The sequence below is a fragment of the Colobus angolensis genome, unplaced genomic scaffold (assembly GCF_000951035.1).
Source record: "Colobus angolensis palliatus isolate OR3802 unplaced genomic scaffold, Cang.pa_1.0 Scaffold164, whole genome shotgun sequence".
NCBI lineage: Eukaryota > Metazoa > Chordata > Mammalia > Primates > Cercopithecidae > Colobus > Colobus angolensis.
The window spans coordinates 2,476,749-2,496,876 of record NW_012114755.1 but is presented as its reverse complement, the minus strand read 5'-3'; the positions used below and the strand labels follow the sequence as shown (position 1 = coordinate 2,496,876).

At 39.9% G+C, this 20,128-nt stretch overlaps 1 protein-coding gene and 2 pseudogenes across 1 annotated transcript in view; all 3 read left to right on the top strand.

Moving 5' to 3' along the window:
- Positions 1–683: 683 nt before the first annotated feature.
- LOC105508638 lies at positions 684–1,624 on the top strand (annotated as a pseudogene).
- A 6,751-nt stretch (positions 1,625–8,375) lies between these two features.
- The window catches only part of LOC105508596 (mas-related G-protein coupled receptor member X1), a 28,428-nt gene continuing 16,675 nt past the window's right edge, over positions 8,376–20,128 (top strand). Inside the window, exon 1 of the mRNA XM_011937474.1 lies at positions 8,376–8,603. The gene's annotated coding sequence lies outside the window, so the exon portion shown is untranslated. The remainder of the gene's footprint in view (positions 8,604–20,128) is intronic.
- On the top strand, positions 12,505–13,102 carry LOC105508637 (annotated as a pseudogene).

The window sequence follows — 20,128 nt, the reverse complement described above, 5'->3', positions numbered from 1 at the left end:
TTTTCCATTTCACCAAAATCTACCAGTACCATTAGGCTCCTCATGCATGCATGCATTCATTGAATGAATATTTATGAAGAGCACAGTGTGCTGCTCATGGAAACAGGCACTAGGAGTATAAAACGTAAAATGTGGTCCTGTCCGCAATGACTGACACACTGAGTTATTTCTCAACCACCAGGTCCAGCCATTTTCACACTTATCCTAGCAAAGGGCACATTTCCTCCAGTTCATAATTCATAATTCATCCTCCAATCCTTCTTTCCTATCCATGGATGACCAGTCCTAGTCTTGAGGGTGTCACAACAACCTCTTTATGTATCTGAATTCCTCCACCTGAGAGAAAATTTCAGGCCCAGGATAGAGTAATAATCGGGTCCACAGCCCTGGCCACTTGAGTGGGGGTGTTTTGATCCTAATGTTATTCCCACGTCAGTACAGAACTTGTGTGGCAATAAGGAGAGGTCAGGCTTCAGAATCAGCAAGAACTGGATTTCAAACTGGATTTGAGGACTCCCACCTTTTAATAGGTGACTTATTCTCTGTGAGCCTCTGTTTCTCTCCTCTTTAAAATGAGAACAGTAAATCCCACATGGCAGGGTGGTGGAGAGAATCAGAGATCACACAGCTGGTGCTCACATCTGGTTTGTGTTCCCAGGGACACCAGACTAGGGTTTCTGAGCATGGATCCAACCATCCCAGCCTTGGATACAGAACTGACACCAATCAATGGAACTGAGGAGACTCCTTGCTACAAGCGGACCCTGAGCCTCATGGTGCATCATTTCCCTTGTCGGGCTGACAGGAAACGCGGTTGTGCTCTGGCTCCTGGGCTTCCGCATGAGCAGGAACACTGTCTCCACCTACATCCTCAACCTGTCTGTGGCCGACTTCCTCTTCCTCAGCAGCAACGTTATATGTTCCGCCTCACTCATCAATATCTGTCATCCCATCTCCAAAATCCTCATTCCTGTGACGACCTTTCTCTACTTTACAGGCCTGAGCATGCCGAGCGCCATGAGCACCAAGCGCTGCCTGTCAGTCCTGTGGCCCATCTGGTACCGCTGCCGCTGCCCCACACACCTGTCAGTGGTCGTGTGTGTCCTGCTCTGGGTCCTGTCCCTGATGTGGAGCATCCTGCAGTGGAGGTTCTGTGACTTCCTGCTTAGTGATCCTGGTTCTCTTTGGTGTCAAACATCAGATTTCATCACCATCCTGTGGCTGATTTTTTTATGTGTGGTTCTCTGTGTGTCCAGCCTGGTCCTGCTGGTCAGGATTCTCTGTGGATCCCGGAAGATACATGACCATCCTGCTCAAAGTGCTGGTCTTCCTACTCTACGGCCTGCCCTTCAGCATTCAGTGGGCCCTGTCTACTGGGATTCACCTGGATTTGGAAGGCATTTTCTGTCATGTCCATCTAGTTTACATTTTCCTGTCCTCTCTAAACAGTAGCACCAACCCCATCATTTACTTCTTCATGGGCTCCTTTAGGCAGCGTCAAAATAGGCAGAACCTGAAGCTGGTTCTCCAGAGGGCTCTGCAGGACATGCCTGAGGCGGATGAAGGTGGAGGGCGGCTTCCTCAGGAAACCCTGGAGCTGTCGGGAAGCCGATTGGTGCAGTGAGGAAGAGCTTCTGCCCTGTCAGTCAGACGGGACTTTGAGAGTAACACTGCTCTGCCACCCTTGACAATTACATGCGTTTTCTTAGTGTTGTGCCTCAGCAATGTCTCAGTGGTAACTCAAGATCGTCGAATAGATGTTTATCTAACCTGACAGTTCCAGTTTTCACCCACGGAAAGCATTAGTCTGACAGTACAATGTTTAGATTCTCCTTGATATTACCAACACATTTTTCCTCTTATCTTACACTGAAAACTTTTTCTGCAATTTTCATTGTGATAAAAGGAGTTCCTGTCCACAACTCTAAACTCATCTTTATACATGTTTCCTACCTGATTGTATCAAAAAGGAAGTTTCCTTATTAATCTCTCAGACTATGTTCCCCTGAAACCATATTCCCTTCTATGACTGGAGGCATTACTGAAGTTGGGAGCTCGATTCTGAATAAGTGAGTTCTGTTATCTCTACATTCCATTGAATTATCAGATATGAAGCAAAATAATGTCCTTAGAGACAGACTCTCTCTTCATAAAAACACTCTCACAAATTGGTTTTATGAAAAGGCTAAATCTTACAATAGCGCTCAGTCTATAGTCTAACATCACACCAATGCACAATTCCTGAAAGCATTTTCTAGAGATCCTGCAGGTGCTTAGGTCACAGGCATTGCAGAACTACCTACTACCACTACCTTGCATTTCTGCAAAAGAAGCCCTTGCCTCCAGGCAAACCCAGTTCAGCACCTAGAAATCCCAGCATATGGAGGGAAGAATGTGCAAGTGCTAGAATGAGAAGAACACTGGACCTGGTTTCAGGGATTTGGGATTCTCAAGCTGACTGCATGGCCAACATGGGTCACATGCTTATTCCAGGCAAACCAAGCAGAAGTGAGGTTATGGGATCGCCCCAGTCTGAAACTGTGCCATTTGTGCATTTGTGTTCAGGTATCTCTTTTCAGAGCATGTGGGTAAAGTGTGACTTTACCATAACCATGGACTGAAGATAACTAGTGTTGTGATCCAGGTTGCCTGAGAAATTTATGTCACTACACAGTGACTATAATCTCAGTAAGCGTGTGTTCTTCCCACCTATGTGGAAGCGACCTAGAATCCAAAGAGACTGCTCTGATGCTTGTTCTGTATGAAAGTGTGGTATCAGTTGGGCACAATTAGTGTCAATGTTATCAATGCTGGCTATAGATGTAGACGACATTTGTTTGCTGTTATCTAGCAGTTACAGCAGAGTATAGAAGAAGAAATCTCAGTGCTCATGCCCATGATATTGGTTCAATTATTCTGGAGCTTTGCAGGATGCAAACACAAGGAAGGAGAGCAGAGACAGAGTAGATCTCTGAGTGTGTGTGTAGAAGTGAGTGGATCATGGAAGGCTTCATGTAATAGGTAGAATTTTAACTGATGACTACAATTGACCTAGCATTATTGTTATAATTATACCCTCTGTAAATTTTGCCAGTCACTTAAATTTTTATATAGGGCAAGGAGAGGTAAATAGGATCTGGACAGACGGAAATGGGAGAAGAGATAATTTACAGTGACACTGTTAATAAAAGCATAGAGTTTTTTAGGGAATGGTGAATAATTCACACCAGAGTTTTATTCCTTGTGTCACCCCACATATTTGGTCATGATGGCAAGATCCCTCTTAAATAGAATTACAAGACTGGAGTGCTCTAAATAATGAGCATTATCTTTCGTGGTCTTGAAGTGATAGAGCTTGATGTTAGTTTTGTGATATTTGTAGTAGTGAACTCTATAATAACATAAAGTCCAGAGAGGGCCAGGCAGGTCAGGCCAACAGGACATGCCACAAAGTCAATGCCTTGCTCTCCTTACCCTCCTCACTGGGATACATCCAGCCCTCCAGGGCAAGAAGGCATAGATAAAACAGTTAAAAAATTAAAATAATAATAATAAAACAGGTGGGGGTTAGGGGAGAAGAGAGAAGCAGTGGAATGCAGCCCTTTCTCTGGAGCAGCATTTTTACCTGCAAAAGGCCCATACTGGGAGTAGGGGAGATAGTTAATCTTTGAATTAAATTCAACATTTTATTTGTCACATAAAAATTCAAATCTAAACTCTGCATAGCCTTGATATAGATGTCCAAAAATTGCTATTCAAATTATGTGTCACCTTGCAACTCTTTTGTAACGTAATATTTATAGTGACTTGAAATTTAGTTTAATATTCCTGTTTTAACATGCTGCTACACATGTGACAGAATAATACATACCAAACTCAGACGTTCTGAAGTTGAAGACAGTTGTCATTCCCATTCCAGGTGTGCAGGCACCCTTGCCTCCTTATCAAAGATATGTGTAATTATTGGTGAGAGTAAAGATGTAAGATTCAGCCTTAAATTGTATCTGTAAAATGTATGTATTTATTTTTAAGAGTTATTAGAAACAAATATGATAAAAATTTAATATGTGCTTAATTTTGTGTTGGGTGTATGAATGCTAATTATATTACCTTCTAGCCTATGTACCTGGTTTACAGACTTCCTTCCAGCATACCCCATGTCCTCATTCTTGGTGACTTCAATATCCATAAAGGTAGTCTATACAACGAAGAGGCATTTCAGTTGGTTTTAAGTTTTCATTCTGAATTAATTGCAGACTATGAAGAAGTTACTAAAATGGTACAGAGAGTTCCTGTGTGCCCATCACCCAACCTATAGCAATACTGACATGTTAAGTAAATGTAGCACCAAAACCAGGAAATTGACATTGGTACCATCTAATTATCTACATTACAAATCTTATGAGATTTCACCAAATATCTATAGTACACTGTTACCAAATTTTACCAGTGTTTGCATGCACTCATTTTTGGAGTGAGATATTCCTCTATGTTTCATTCCATAATATTTTGTCACACAAGTTCATAAATACAATCACATTGAATATAGAAGTGTTTCTTCACCACAGAAGAATTCTCTTGGGCTCCTGCTACTGTCACACCCACAGTTTGTTTCTTCCCAAACCCCTCTAATCATTGTCATTTCAAAAGTGTTACTAAATGGAATCATACTGTATCTAATCTTTTGACTTTGGCTTTTTTAATTCAGCATAATGTCCTCAAGATCCACCCAACTTTTTGCAGGTATCAATAGCTTATAGCTGATTTATTTTTAAACTGCTGAGTAGTGTTCCATTGTATGGATGTACTACGCTTCGTTTCACTAATCGTAAGTGAAAGGACATTTATAAATATTGTGACATTTATAATAAACATTATATTTTTATTATATTGTGACATTTATAAATAAAACAAATATAAACATATGTGTATAGATATTTAAGTGAACAAAGTTTTCCAGTTTCTTGGATAAATTTAATGGCTGAATTGCTGGATTGTATGAAAATGCAAAAGGATTTTCCAGAGTAGCTCTACTATTTTGCTTTCTCACTAGCAGTGTATGAGACCTCCAATTCCTTCAAATCTCAGCCGATATTTAAAACTATCAGCATTTTATATTTTAGCTATATTAAGAGGGTAGACTGGTATCTCATTGTAGTTTTTATTTATTGCCCTAAACATTAGTGATGTTGAGCATCTTTTTATGTGTTTATTCGTCATGCATATATGTCCTTGCTGAAGCATATGTTCATCTTTTGCCCTGGTTGAATTGACCTCTCCACTAACTTCATGCCTGTTCCCATAGCACAGAGTGTGGCTGGAGCTTAACACACAACCATGCCTAGCAGTTTCACTGTACATTTACGACCTTGAACCTGAAGTATTCACTTATATCTCCTGAACAGTCATGTGACATTTCCATAATTGCCTCTCACTCTCCAAAGGAAAATCTTCACGCCATCTTCTCTCTCCTGAAACTGCCTACTTTTTATTTTTTTAAATCTCTGTCAGGTGATGCTCTTCTGAGAATTACTCAATCTCCCCAGAGTGAACCTACCTGCCCATCTGCCTCTGAGCACATCTCTCTGTATTTTCTCTCATGCCAGGAAATGGGCTCTGCAAATTCCTGTTTGAAACCACCCTTTCCATTTGTGCAGTTTCCCCATTCCCTCCCTAGAAACATTTCATAGCATTATTACTTCTCCCTTCTGCATCTTCAATGTTTCCTTCTCTAATGGATCCTTCCACTGTAATTGAAACACCCCATCCTATTCTTGGCTTAAAACACCATCTAAGCAACCATTCATCGCTATCCACAGCCTGACTTGTCTTCTTTCCTTTGGAAAAAAAATATTCTTCAAAAAGTTTTCTGTACTCATTGTCTTCATTTTTTTCATCCTGCCTCAATCTTCTCATATCTCTATCTCCCTCTCTTAGCTAGATCATTAAATTTATGTTTTTCATTTGAAAATTTATTTGTGACATGGCAATAAAGTCAAAGGTTTAAAAAATGATCTTTAAATGCATGCCCTGAAAACTGTCATTCCCATTTTAGACCCTTAGGCATCCTTGCCTTGTTAACAAAGACATATCCTATTATACTTAGTAATAAGCTTATATTAATTCACAAATATTTAATAATAAAACAACTTTTTTTGTCATACATTATATATATTGGCATGCGTTCTTTTTTAAAAATCTAACTAATTCTGGAGGGCCTTTTATATTAGGTTTGTTGTTCTTTCTGTGCAGCTACAGAGTATTCTATTGCATAGATAGACCATAATTTTTACAGTGTTGATGGCCATTTTGGCTGTCACCAGTCTTTTACTGTAAATAACACTGCATTCATTAACTTAGTACATAGATCTTTTGAACATGCAAAAATATATCTCTAAGATAAATTCCTAGATGAGGAATTACAGAGAGAAAAGGATGCTACTTTATACGTGCTTACATATGTTGAAAATTGCCTTCACTGGAAGTTGTATCCATCTGCATCCTCAGCATAAATGAGTGAGGGTACCTGATGCTACTCCATCCCCACACTATAAGCTATCAAACTTTATGGTCTTTTATATTTTGGTAAGTAAAATATAACTCTGTAATTTTAATTGGCATGTTTTTTATTATGAGTTGCATTTCTCCTCTTTCCATAGTTTAGGAGCCATTTTTATTTTCTAGAAATTATGAATCATGACTGAAAGTTGTTTTCCTATTACTTTTTGGATTTTGAATTATTAATATCATTTTAGAAAAATTTTTATCAGTAGAGAAAATTTATACTTTGGCTATAACATACATTACCAAAAAATCTCCCTGTTTATTTATTTATTTAATTTTATTAATTTATTAATTTATCTTTTGGGATGGAGTCTCACTCTGTCACCCAGGCTGGAGTGCAGAGGCGTGATCTTGGCTTACTGCAACTTCCACCTATCGGGTTCAATCCATTCTCTTGCTCACCCTTTCGAGCAGCTGGGATTACAGGCATGCGTCATCACACTCAGGTAATTTTTGTATTTTTAGTAGAGACTAGGTTTCACCATGTTGGCCAGGCTGGCTTCATACTCCTGACCTCAGGTGATCTGACCGCCTTGGCCTTCCAAAGTGCTGGGATTACAGGGGTGAGCCACCATGCCTGGCCACAGTTTATTTATATTTTGATTATGATGGTTCATGTCATGCTAAACATAGCTTTTGGTTTTGAGGGTTTTGTTGTTGTTGTTGTTGTTATTTTGTTTGTCTTGTGAAAAGGTCTGACTCTATCAGCCAGGCTGGAGGGCAGTGATGTGATGTCAGCTCACTGTGACCTCCGCAGCCGGGGCTCAAGCTGTCCTCCCACCCCAACGTCCCGAGTAGCTGGGACTACAGACATGCACCACCACACCTGGCTAGTTTTGTAGAGACAGGTTTTCACCATGTTGCCCAGGATGGTCTAAAACTTGTGAGCTCGAGCGATCCACTCACCTCAGCCTCCCAAAGTGCTGGGATTATAGGAGTGGGCCATCAGCTGGCATTCTTTTTGTCTTTTCTAATATTTTATTTTATGTCTTCTGAATTGTATCCTATAATTGAAAGTCTTTTTCCACTTTGATTTAAAAACTATTTGGCTATGGCTCCTCTAGGTAATTCTATTTTCGTTATAAAATTTTAAGTAGTGTATTTGGATTTATTCTCAAATCATATATAAAGTATGTTTCACCTTCCTTTTTTTCTCATAGCAACTCAGTTGTCCTAATCCCATTCATTGAATAGGGCCTTTTTTACACACTACTTTGATATACAACCTTTATCATAATAGGCATACATTGACGATATTGCAAGTCTTCATCCATCACTGTAATACAGCAAATATTACAATAAAGTGAATCACATGAATTTTTGGTGTCCTGGTACATGTAAAAGTTATGCTTACACTGTATTGTAGTCTATTGAGTGTGCAATGGCATTATGTCTAAAGCAATCTACATACATTACTTAAAAAATACTTTTTTACTAGGAAATCATAACCATCATCAGAACCTTTATCAGCCAAATGCTTTGCTGCTGGAGGGTCTTGCTTGATATTGATGACTGCTGAGGTGCTGCTGAAGGTAAGACAGGCTGTGCCAATATCTTAAAACAAGGCAACAGTGAAGTTTGCCACGTCGATTGACTCATCCTTTTATGAAAGATTTTAATGTAGCATGCAATGCTATTTGATAGCATTTTATACACAGCAGATCTTCCCTTAAAACGGAAGTCAGTTCTCTCAAACCTTGCCACTGTTTTTATCAAGGAAGTTGAACAAGATGGAATGTGATGGGAGAGGCTTATATATATTGGATATGGGACAGAGGCCAAGAATCATCTCAGGTAGGGTTTGTGTCTCCAATACCTCTGGCCGCTGATTTGTCCATAGTCCTCATACAGGAAATAACAAGTCTGTCCAGCATCTTCATAAGTCTGGATTGACCACCAGCTTTGAGTCCAGCTCCTGTAGGTATCTCCTGAATTAAGCAACACAGAAGGGTCTTCTGAAGTTACTGAATCCCAGAAAGGCCCTCCACCTTTAGCACAAGGGAAATCTTCACCGCTGGACAAAAGAGAAAAAGATAAGGGTAAGTACCAAGAACTGTCTTCTTCCATAGTCAGTTATGGTTTTTCCTATAAGATCGTTTCTGTGTTTCCACCTAGGTGCTACAGGCAGGGGATCATGAGATTGTTTCAGGAAAAGACAGGAGACATGAAGTTTCCTTCTAGAAACAGTGCTGCCAACTCAGACTGTGTTGAGCTTCAATCGGGATCCCCGCTTCTGATTTATCTCCCCATATCACCCCCCATATCACCTCCTTTATTTCAATCACTGAATCTGTCCTCATGGAGAGAATGCTGCCTCTCACATTCATTTAAGGAGCAAGGGGACATGCAGGCATTGCTTCATAGAGTTGAACTGCTGTAGAAGCAGGTTTTGTTGTTTTGCTTACTTTTCTAAATTTTTCTTCCTTGCCTATCTGGAAAGGTTCGAGGAAGAAACAGATGGTCCCAACTGAAATGGTTGAGGAGTGTTTCATGAGGGGAGTGTTTCATGAGGGAAGTATTTAAAAGATGTGCAAAGTTAAGGGAAAGAGACAATGCACAGGTCAGCACCCTAAGCAGCAATACATAGGGGATCACTAAGTCCTCCCCTAGGCTGAAAGGGACAGGGAAGGAGCAGTTACCATTGTCGCCATAGCCATAGCTGTAGCCGTAGGGGTGGGAGAGCACCAGCAGGCAGGTGGAGAAGCCTTGCATGGCCAACACAAAACCACACAGCCTGATAAGATTTGGATCTGTGTCCCCTTCTAAATCTCATGTTGATTGTAACTCCCAATATTGGAGGGAGGGCCTGGTGGGAGGTGATTAGATTGTGGGGACGGTTTCACATGAATGGTATAAACACCATCCCCCTTCGGTATTGCTGTAGTGATAGTGAGTGAGTTCTTATGAAATCTAGCTGTTTAAAAGCGTGTAGCGCCTCCCTCTCTCTGTATTGCTCTTGCTCTCACCGTGTGAGATGCCTCTCTCTTCCTTGGACTTTCACCATGATTGGAAGCTTCCTGAGGCCTCCCCAGAAGCAGAAGCTGCTATGCTTCCTGTATAGCCTATAGAGCAATGAGCCAATTAAACCTGTTTTCTTCATAAACTTGCCAGTCTCAGGTATTTCTTTATAGCAATGTGAGAATGAACTCATACACAGGCAGAGAGCCAGGAGGTGGAAATCCGAAGTGGCTCTCCTGCTGTCCTCCAGTCACCTGCTGGTGTGTCCCAGTGTCACAATTCAACCAGAAGCTAGAATTAAAATGAATCCCACTGATGTGGGATATAAAAGCCACTCTCTTGGGATGTCAAATGGGATAGAAAAGAATGGAAAGCAAAACCTCATAGCAAATGAGACTATCCCTCTCACCATCTTATATCATCCTAATTACTGGGCATTCTCTGTCTAAAGGTGATTGATTTCTTTCTCATTTTAGCTCTGTAGGACTACTTTAATGTTTGGCATGTCTTTCTCTACTGTCACTTCTGTGCAGAAATGGTTATATTCATCAAAAATGCATAGAAAATAAAATGTAATTTAAAAAAGAGATAACATATCTTTTTGGGTTTGGAATATAAGTTTGGTGGCTCTAATAAAGAATGAAGTTGAAATATCTTAAACAAGAAGGTACAATTGTACCTCTGGGCCTCTAGGTTCTGAATCTGCAGATTCAGCAAACCACAGGTGGAAACTATTTTTAAAATAAGGTTATGGCAGAGGTATGCATGTACTGAATGGGTACAAACTTGTTTTTCCTTGTCATTACTTCCAAAAAAAGTATCGTAAAACAAGAACTTACATAGCAATTGTATTTTGTCAGTTATTCTAAATAACTTAGAAATGATTTAATGTATCTGGGAGAAAGAGAATAAGGTGTGTACAAATATCGCATCTTTTTATATAAGGAAATTGAGTATCTGCATATTTCGGTGTGTTCTGGGGTTCCAGAAGCAAGCACCAGTGAATACCCAGAGATGACTATCTGTGAGATCTGAGCTGGAAACTCCAAGGCATCGTACATCAGAATTCCAAAACTGCAGCTCCCCAGTCCCCAGGGAGGTGCCCTCATCCTTGTGATCCTACATGGTTCACAGCCACATCAGCGTTCCAGCGTGATAAAAAAAGGTGGAGGAAAGGAAGAACTTTGCTCTTTTGATTGATTCTATGAGCCAGGACTTGCTTACCTCACTTTTGTGCACCTTTCATTGAACAGCACCTGGTTATACAATGGCACCCAGCATCAAGGAAAACTGGAATGTGGGTCCTTGTGCTGCCTTTAGACTCGCAGAATTATTATGTGACCAAAGAGGAAAATCAATATTGGAGCAACCTAGCAGTCTCTTCAGCCCCTCACTGTCTCTGATTCTGTGCTCACATCAAGATTTTTCAGGAACTCCTCAGAAAGAATAAATGATGGGGCAGAGAACAGTACAGAAGTCTCATGCAGGGCTCCAGGGACCAGGGGTGGGTACTGGACCTGCTCTTCATGTTGTGATCACAGGAAAACACTTTAATACTCTAGGCCACGGCTTCATCTTATGTCATACGAGGATAATACCATAGATGATCTTTAAGGAACACACACTAAATGTTAGTGATACCACAGTGAAAAAGATAGGCATGACTTACTCCTCATGGAGCTTCAAGTTTCATAAGGAAGACAAACATATCATACCATAAATATAGATGGACAAAGTGTTTAGTGCCCTGAATGTGGATAACAGAGTGTGGATAACAGAGGTTCTCCTTTTCCTCCCATTTCCTTTTCGTGTCAATCAGGGTGGTGGCAGCTTGTCTCTCTAAGAGAGCTCATGATGGATGCGCTCACTCCTGATGCTCCTCTGTACCTCCCAGAGGAGGGTGTGTCTTCTTTCCACCTGAAGAGTTCCTGCCCATGTGCGTTCTTGGGATTCCAGAGAAAAGGTGGCCTCTGATAGGCAAAAAGGAACTCCTGAATTTGTTCCTAAATGCCTTTCACTCTCCTCTATATTGTTCCCTATTTGATTTGCTTCTCCTTCTCTATCTGAAATTTGTTTAGGTTAGTTTTTTTTTTAAACCCATAATTTTGACTGCCAACTTGGATTTAAACTTGAGAATCCCTCCTCTCCTTTATCCCCTCTAACATGTATAATCAACACAGAGTGGTGCTGTAAAGGGCTGGTCAAAGACTGGACCAGCCCTAGTCAGCCCTGTTGGGCTCAAATTCATACTACATAAGTCCCAGAACGAATAAGTCACTCTTTTTGTGTTCCAATGCATTCTTAGCCATATGGGAATAACACTCATTCTTACCTCCTAAGCTCTTCAGATAATGAAAAGAGACAATATCTTAAAAACTCTCAATCAGCTCCTACTATTCAGATTAGACCCAGTCTTCATTCTCCAGTTAAAATCTGCATGAATAGCTCTCTTACACTCCAAGCCCTACACCCTCCTGTTTCCCCTCATGGACATACAGATGTTTACATCATAAATAAGTAGTATATTTGGATTTATCTTCAAATCATATATAAAGTATGCTTCCACCTTTATTTTATTTCTCATGGCAACTCAGTTGTCCTAATCCCATTCATTGAATAGTGCCTGTTTTATACACTACTTTGATATACAACCTTTATCATAATAGGCATACATTGATGATATTGCAAGTCTTCTTCCATCACTGTAATATAGCAAATATTACAATAAAGTGAATCACATGAATTTTCGGTGTCCCAGTGCATGTAAAAGTAACGAACCAAAGATCTCCTGAGAGAATGAAACAGGTTTACATTGTGTATACCCAGCAGAACACTTAGTAGTCCCCCATACATATTCCCACACTTCAGTTATGTCCTTCAGTTGCACTCAGACCTCACCCTCACTTACTCTTTCCTCTTCTCTATTGCTGAGCAATTCAGCTCAGACCTACATCCTACACAAATATTCTGTACAGCTGACTGTCTGTCTTGTGGCCCATTTGGTACCGCTGCCCCACACACCAGTCAGCGGTCGTGTGTGTCCTGCTCTGGGCCCTGTTCCTGCAGTGGAGCATCCTGGAGAGGATGTTCTGTGGCTTCCTGCTTAGTGATGCTGATTCTGTTTGGTGTCAAACATCAGATTTCATCACAGTCGCATGGCTGATTTTTTTATCTGTGGTTCTCTGTGGGTCCAGCCTGGTCCTGCTGGTGAGGACCCTTTGTGGGTCCCGAAAGATGCCACTGACCAGGCTGTACATGACCATCCTGCTCACAGTGCTGATCTTCCTCCTCTGTGACCTGCCCTTCGGCATTCAGTTTTCCTATTTTTATAGAACCACATGGATTTGGGAGGCTTATATATTGTCATGTTCATCTAGTTTCCATTTTACTTTCTTCTCTTAACAGCAGTGCCAACCCCATCATTTACTTCTTCGTGGGCTCCTTTAGGCAGCGTCAAAATAGGCAGAACCTGAAGCTGGTTCTCCAGAGGACTCTGCAGGACATGTCTGAGGTGGATGAAGGTGGACGGCGGCTTCCTGAGGAAACTCTGGAGCTGTCGGGAAGCAGATTCGGGCAGTGAGGAAGAGCCTCTGCCCTGTCAGTCAGATGGGACTTTGAGACCAACACTGCCCTGCCACCCTTGACAATTATATGTGTTTTTCTTAGCGTTGCACCTCAGGAATGTCTCAGTGGTTCCTCAAGGTCTTCAAATTGATTTTTATCTAATCTGACAGTTGCAGTTTTCAACCATAGAAAGCATTAGTCTGATAATACAATGTTTAGATTCTCCTTGATATTGCCAATACATTTTTCCTGTTGTCTTGCATTGAATCTTTCTTGCTGAACACTTTTTCTGCAATTACCTGGTATTGAAAGTAGTTCCTGTCCAAAACCTTAAAACTCTTTCTTATACTTGTTTGCTACCTGATTATATCGAAAGGGAGGATTTCTCATTAATGTCTCAGACTATGTTCCCCTGAAAATCATGTTCCCTTCTATGACTGGAGGCATTATGACAGTTGGAAGCTCGATTCTAAAAAAATGAGTTCTGCTATCTCTACGTTCCATTGTATTTTCAGATATAGAGCAAAATAATGTACTTAGAGACAAACTCTCTCTTCATAAAAAACAGTCTAGAAAATTGGTTTTATGAAAAGTCCTCTGCTGCAATTGTCCACAGCATGGTGACACATTGGCCTTGGTTTCTAGTAAAGACAACCATGGCCCCTTCCCTTTGAGACTTTGAGAACTGGTAAGTTCTTATTTAGCTCTTCCTGGACTAATAGACCAGTGAGAAGCCCATAAATATGCCCCACCAGTTCCATTTAGGCCACTGAAAACTTCAATATCGGTTTCAAAGTGGAAATTACCTTGAAAACAATTTATTCTTCACTTACAGATACTTTCAGCTGTAGAATTCTTCATTCTTCCAGGTTTTGTACAAATTGTTCTGGGTGTAACTTTCAGTTAGTTTTATGGCTGTTAACATGAGAAGCAAGACTGAAAACATCTGACCTTTCCATGCTAATGTCAATTATAGTATCTGGATAATAACTTACAGTGGTAACAGTTACAACTTATTTTGAATGTACTTAATGACACTGAATTGTACACTTCAAATCATTATAGTTAGAAAGTGTATGTTATGTAAATTTTAACACAATTAAAAACAGTTAATTATGGAAATGGGATCAGTACAAAATTCAGGACTATGCTCCACCAACGGTTATCCCTTCCACAGATGACTCAAGCAGACAGAAGAGACCACCAAGAGAAGATGTGACATCACAGTGGACTGTGTGCTGCTCACAGACAGTGAGGCTGCCCCTCAGATTGGCCCTCACTGAGGGGAGCTGACAAGTGCAATTTGAGTATGCAGGAGACAGTACAAAGTAGCTATGAAAGTAATAAATAAGTATATAGTTTTCAATTTGTCCAACAAAATTTATTGGTAGCTTTTCTCACACTATTCACAATGTTGAATTCAGGTCCCCTCAGTCCAGATCCATTGCTCTTCCAGCCCCAGCACTCTGCTGATGCTGAATCCCATCTGTTCACCCTCAATTTCCAAATTTCCAGGACGTGGCTGTAGGTGAGGGTTTCCTACAGGTCGGAGGAAGCAGGAAGCCAGTGTTTGCAGCCAATGCTCCATGCCAAGAGCTTTGATGTGATATCTTTAGTTCAGATCGAGGTTATTGGGAGAGTCCACTCAGGGAGTCTGTGATATCGATTGTACAGTTTTGGCTAAAGATGTTGTCTGTCATGGGGAATTCTGTAGAGAATTTTCACCTAGCAATTGAATCAAATAATTTTGTTTCTAACTTGGAAACCTGCTTATTTTGATGTTAGTGAAATTCTTTTTCTTTTGACAGAAGAAAACTTCAGCTTTATGAAAGCTTAGATTCTGTCCCTGAAGCCCAATCTGAACTCACTTGACCTCAGCATTACTCAAATACAGCACTTACAATAGTGTACTTGAATTATCTGTCCTCACTTCTTTCTCTTCAACCGTACTCTGAGGTCTTTTAAAGCAAGGATTGTGTCTTCGAATTTCTAGTGCAACAGACTAGGTGTGGAATTTAGAAGATGTTTGGTAAATATTTTTCTCAAGTATCTCCCACCTGAAAATCACAGGTTCATCCAACATCTTGCAAAGGCTGGCTCAGTCACCAGATCTCACTGGAACTCGTATAGGCACCTCCCACTTAACAGAGTGTCCTCTGCAGTTGGTCATTCTGAGAACAGCTGTTCCCTTTCATTGCAGGTCTGCTCACTGCCTCTGGGAAGAAGAACGGAGGGGATGTGGGAGTGTGCTCATGAGCTGCCTTCTTTCCAAGGTCAATGATATCATTTCCTCTTGGTTTCATATCAAGGAGGAGCATGCAGGACATTCAGGAGTGTTCTCCAGAAAGTGAGAAAATACATGAAAGTCTGTTGGTACTTTTGGGAAGCTTCCATTCTAACTATATTTTAGGCATGAATTCAACAAACATTGAATTCTAATTCATCAGGCACTGTGCTAATTCTACATAAAAGCAACAGCTTTTAAATAAGTCTCTCACTAATACATTCTATGTCTATAACCAATCCTTTCTACTTCTTGAAGAAAATATATTGATAGATGCCGAGAAAATGCTGAGCCTTTGTGGCCATTCACTGATGCTCTAGTACACCTGGGCTCAAGGACAGTGAGTCATCACAATCACAAGAACCAATTGGATCTGTTTCTTGTCCTGCTTTGCCAGTTAAACTTCTCTGTATAATGACCTAATTTACCAAAATACAGCACAGATCAATGAAAAAATAGTATAAAAGAAGAACTGCAGTTTCCATAAAAACTAATGTGAACACTCAAATGGAAAATAAAAGCAGGTTCCAAATTATTGTTAGTTTAGTAGATGTAAGTCTTCCAACTCTACAAAATTAAGCAAAAATGAGAAATATAGAATGATTTGCTAGGACAGAATGCTATGTATCTAAGATCTACAAATAAACTAATCTAAACTGCAAATCATAGACAATGATTGACAGATATACTTTCAGCCAGACAGAGTAGAATTCTATTTGCTGAACCCTACACAAATATTCCACAGTCTAGCTCTATTATAGTGAATGAATTCTGATAAAATTGAAATGTTCATATTACAAATGTATCATTTTTGAAAATACTGATTAACAGTCATTTTCAATTAATCTAGGCACTTGCATTCCTGAATATATCATTAAGTGGGCTTTACATAGCAATATCTCTCTTTTCCTACTGTTTATTATATAAATACATACTGAGCATCATCTATTCTCTAGCTTGTATGCTAGACACTTGGGAATCAAAGTAAACATACCCACATTCACAGAGTGCATAGCCTGTGAAGGAATGACACTAGTGCAGGAAAGACTGCCTCCCAATGTGAAACATGCTATCCAAGTATTGTGTTTGTGGCTCAAAGGTGCTCAGAGGAGACGGTATCTAAAAATTCCAAGTTATCTGGCTGCCATTCTGAAGAGGAATGCCACACCAAAGCACCCAGCTGAAGCAGAACAACATGATTTTAATAAATTAGAGAATGTTCACCAGGTGGATACTCATGGAAGGGAACAATCTTAGCAACGATTTTATAATTGACGACATCACAAAACTAATAGGCCGATACTTACAACAACCCTCAGTTAATAGTCCAACATCACACTAATGCACAATTCCCGAAAAGATTTTCAAGAGACCCTGCAGTTGCTTAGGCCACAGACATGGCAGAACTACCTACTACCATTACCCTGTGTTCTAGCAGAAGAAGCCCTTGCCTTCAGGCAAACCCAACTAATATCTAGAAATCCTAAGATGTGTAGGGAAGCAGGATATGCAAGTGCCAGAATGGGAAGAACACTGGACTTGGTTTCAGGAATTTGGGATTCTCAAGCTGACTGCATGGCCAGCATGGATCACATGCTCATTGCAGGAAAATCAAGCAGAAGTGAGGTTATGGGATTGCCCCAGGCTGAAACTGTTTCATTTGTGCATTTGTGCTTATATATCTCTTTTCAGAATATGTGGGTAAGGTGTGATTTTACCATAACCATGGACTGAAGATAACTACTATTATGATCCTGACAGCCTGAGGACAGAAGATAACTACTGTTATGATCCTGACAGCCTGAGAAATTTATGTCTCTACACAGTGACTGTAATCACAGTAAGCGTATGTTCTTCTGACCTATGCGGCAGTGACCTAGAGTCTGAAAAGTCTGCCGAGATGCTTGTTCTGTAAGACGGTATGGTATCAATCGGGCACCATTATTGTCAATGCATCAATGCTGGCTACAGATATAGATGACATTTGTTTGCTGTTATCTAGCAGTGACAGCAGAGTATAGAAGAAGAAATCTCAATGCTCATGCCCATCATATTGGTCCAATTATTCTGGAGCTTTGCAGGATGCAAACACAAGGAAGGAGAGCAGAGACAGAGCAGATCTCTTTCCTGAGTGTGTATGTAGAAGTGAGTGGATCATGGAAGGCTTCGTGTCATAGGTAGAATTTTAACTGAAGACTACAACTGACCCAGCATTATTATTATAATTATACCCTCTGCAAATTTTGCCAGTCATGTAGATTTTTGTATTGGGCAAAGAGAGATAAATAGGATCCAACAGATGGAAATGGGAGAAGAGATAATTTACAGTGGCACTGTTAATAAAAGCATAGAGTTTTTTAGTGAATGGTGAATAGTTCATATATGAGTTTTATTCCTTGTGCCACCTCATGTATTTGGAATGGCAAGATCCCTCTTAAATAGAATCACAAGGCTGGAGTGCTCTGAATAATGAGCATTATCTTTTCTGGCCTTGAAGTGATAGGGCTTGCTGTTAGTTTTGTGATATTCATAAGAGTGAGTTCTATAATAATGTAAGCCCAGAGAGGGCCAGGCAGGTCAGGCCAACAGGACAAATCAAAATCAATGCCCGGCTCTCCTTACTCTCCTCACAGTGATATATCCAGACCTCCAGGGTCAGAAGACATGGATGAAAAAAACACACACACAAAAAAGTGTGGGGGTTAGGGGAGAAGAGAGAAGCAATGAATGCAGCCCCTTCTCTGGAGCAGCATTTTTACCTACAAAAGGCCCACATTAGGAGTAAGGGAGATAGTTAATCTGTGAATTAAATCAACATTGTAACTGTCACATAAAAATTCAAACCTAAATTCTGCATAGCTTGATATGGATATCCAAAAATTCCTGTTCAAATTCTGTGTCACCTAGCACCTCTTTGTAACATAATATCTATAGTGTCTTGACATTTAGTTTAATTCTCCTGTTTTAACATCTTAGTACACATGTGAGAGAATAATACATACCAACCTCAGACATTCTGAAGTTGAAGAAAACTGTCATTTCCATTCCAGGTGTGCAGGCACCCTTGCCTTCTTATCAAAGACATGTACAATTATTGCTGAGAGTAGAGATGCATGATTCAGCCTTAAGTTGTGTCTGTAAAAGTGTATGTATTCATTTTAAGAGTTACTGGAAACAAATATGATAAAAATTTAACATGCGCTTAATTTTGTGGAAGGTGTCTGTTAATGCTTACTACCTTATCTTCTAGCCTATGTGCCTAGTTTACAAACTTCCTTCCAGCATACCCCATGTCCTCATTCTTGGTGACTTCAATATCCATAGAGATAAGTCCATGCAATGAACAGGTCTTTCAGTCGGTTTTTAAGTTTTTACTATGAATTAATTGTAGACTACGAAGAAGTTACGAAAGCAGTACAGTGAGTTCCTGTACACCCATCACCCAACCTACAGCAATACTTACATGTTAAATAAATGTATTGTCAAAACCAGGAAATTGATGTTGATATCATCTAATTATCTACACCGCAAATCTTATCAGATTTCACCAAATAGGTACAGCACAATCTTACCAAATTTTACCAGTGTTTGCATGCACTCATTTTTGGAGTGAGATATTCCTCTATGTTTCATTCCACAATATTTTGTCACAGGTGTAGATTCATAAACACAATCACATTGAACATAGAAGTGTTTCTTCAAGACAGAAGAATTCCCTTGGGCTCCTTCTACTGTCACACACACAGTGTGCTTCTTCCCAAATCCCTCTAATCACTGATCTATTCTTCATGTCTGTAATTTCATCATTTCAAAAGTGTTACATAAATGGAATCATACGATATCTAATCTTTTGACTTTGGGTTTTTTTATTCAGCATAATGTCCTCGAGATTCACCTGACATTTTCCAGCTACCGATAGTTTATTGCTGACTTTTTTATACTACTGAGTAGTATTCCATTGTATGGATGTACTGTGCTTTGTTTCACTATTCACAAGTGGAAAGACATTACTGTTTTTTTTTTAACGTGGCATTTATAAATAAAGTAGCTATACACATATGTGTACAGACTTTTTTATTTTAAGTTCTGGGATACATGTGCATAATCTGCAGGTTTCTAACATAGGTATACATCTGCCATGGTGGTTTGCTGCACCTATCAACCCATCATCTAGGTTTTAAGCCCTGCATGCATTAGGTATGTCATAATGATTTCCCTCCCCTTGATTCCTACAACCCAACAGGAAGCGGTCTGTAATGTTCCCCTCCCTGTGTTCAACGGTTCTCATTTTTCAACTCCCAATTTTGAGTGAGAACGTGCGTTGTTTGGTTTTCTGTTCCTGTGTTAATTTGTTTAGAATAATGGCCTCCAGGTTCATCCATGTCCCTATTAAGGACATGAACTTATTATTTTTTATGACTGCATAGTATTCCATAGTGTATATGTGTTACATTTTCTTCATCCAGTCTATCGTTGATGGGCATTTGGGTTATTTCCAAGTCTTTGCTGTTGTAAATAGTGCTGCAATAAACATACATGTGCATGTGTCTCTATACTAGAATGATTTATAATCCTTTGGATATATACCCAGTAATGGGATTGCTGGGCTAAATGATATTTCTGGTTTCACATCCTTGAGAAATCTTCTCACTGTCTTCCACAATGGTTGAACTAATTTACACTCCTATCAACAGTATAAAGGCTTTCCTGTTTCTCCACAGCCTCATCAGCATCTGTTCTTTCCTAAATTTTTTTTTT